Genomic DNA, 1,846 nt, shown 5'->3' with positions numbered 1-1,846 from the left:
AGTTTGTATGTGTGTGTGAGTGCGCGAGTTGTGCGAGGTATGCATAACAACGTATGTGTGTGCGTGTGTATGTGTGAGTTTGTATGTGTGTGTGCGTGTGTGCCTGCATAAGAAAGGAAGAGAGAGGGAGAGAGAGAGAGAGATAGAGCGATAGAGCGAGAGAGAGAGAGTGAGAGAGAGAGAGAGAGAGAGAGAGAGAGAGAGAGAGAGAGAGAGGAGGCGGAGACGGAGGAGGAGGGTGCAGATAATCTAAGAGATTCTTTTCATTTATATAAGTGCTTTGTGAGTACGCGCCAACCTGTGCTTCTGTCATTGCATTAGTGTTCTTGCCACTCGTGTAGTAGAGATGGGACCATGAGGGGACAGGGGGCCAAATATTACTGCATCGCCGCGGAAACCCTGCACCTCCACGCCCCCTGGCGGCGAGGCGCGCCCCGGCAACCGCGCAGATGTCAGTTCCCCATAGGTGGTGCCCCCTCACGAATTAGAATACGCGGTATGCGAGCGAACGTTCGCTTGTCCCTCACGTTAGACATATCTCGAGCGGACAGAGGTACGAAGCGGGGGCCGCCGCTAGGCGGCGCCACCGCACAACACGGTCGGTGCTGTGATACTAAATGGAGAGGTGGCGAAGACGACTTACCGCTCACTAATTAATTAACTAATTAGTCGATTACGTAATTAATCGGAGCCGCTCGTTAGGAGAGAACGATGCCGCGTCGCGTGACGGGGGGATAAGGGCGGGGGGGGGGAGATGAGACCCTTCTCTCTCTCTCTCTCTCTCTCCCGTCACTAACGCATCCCACTCTGCCGCACAGATGAGAGCTCGTTAGTGCTAACAAGCTAGTGCATCCAGCGAGAGGCTGTGAACCTGGCCCCGGAGCGACCTTGACCCAGCGGTGGGGTCACGCGGCGTGACAGTGCGGGCGGGGCGGCACGCGCGCGCCGATTAGGGAATTTTTAATATCGTACTCGAATAATAGGTAAACGACCCGCCAGTCGATCGGTTGAGGGTTAAAGGTCACGGCTAACCGACGACGAGGGTGAGGCGAAATGCCGCGTGGCTGCTCGCCAGGGCGCGCCGCCGTAGTCGCTGCGCGGCTGGTGGCGTCCTCTCGGCGGGGTGGCGTCAGCGTGTCTCGCACGCGCGCGCGTTTGTTGGCTACGTCAACGAGAGTTCAATAAACCGTTAAAACTACGTTTTGTTTTTTTCTTGTCGTTTTTTGTTGTTGTTTCTTCTTCGCACTGCTGCTGCTGTTGTTGTTGTATGGGGGGAGGAGTTCCTTCTAATCTCCCAGTTTCCCTCTTTTTTAGCTCTTTCCTTCCCGCTCTATATATGTCGCTCATCTTTATATTGAAACATAGTTACATACATGTGTATGTGTGCGCGTGCATGCATGTATATATATTCTTGTGCGTCATATTGGGTGTGTGAAGTGTATATGTGCGCGTGTGCGCGTGTACTTGCATGCGTGTGGGAGTGTGTATGCGTGTAGGTGTGTGTACGCGTGCGCCTATGTGTCGGTGTGTGCGTGCGTGCGTGCGTATGTGTGTGTGTGTGTGTGTAAGTTGTATATAAAAAAACAATGCCACGCCAGAAAAGGTCTTATATTTAAAACACAGCGTCAGATGGTCTTGCTAATAGCACGCCTAATATATGCTAAAAATACTATTAAAACGCACGCACGCACGCGCGCACACGAGCGCACAATCTCACCACACCCATGCCAATTATTATAACATACATATCCATAATATTTATTTCAGCAAATAAATTTCCGAGATACGAACTTCTCTCTCTCTCTCTCTCTCTCTCTCTCTCTCTCTCTCTCTCTCTCTCTCTCTC

The 1,846-nt window shown here is 52.0% G+C and overlaps 1 protein-coding gene across 1 annotated transcript in view; it reads left to right on the top strand.

The window, feature by feature from the left end:
- The window catches only part of LOC106817052 (putative adenosylhomocysteinase 3), a 54,228-nt gene that overhangs the window by 49,333 nt on the left and 3,049 nt on the right, over nt 1–1,846 (top strand). The window lies entirely within an intron of this gene.

Source organism: Priapulus caudatus, unplaced genomic scaffold (assembly GCF_000485595.1).
Source record: "Priapulus caudatus unplaced genomic scaffold, Priapulus_caudatus-5.0.1 Scaffold1578, whole genome shotgun sequence".
NCBI lineage: Eukaryota > Metazoa > Priapulida > Priapulimorpha > Priapulimorphida > Priapulidae > Priapulus > Priapulus caudatus.
Note: the sequence above shows the minus strand (reverse complement) of the source record. Positions and strands in the feature narration are given on the sequence as shown.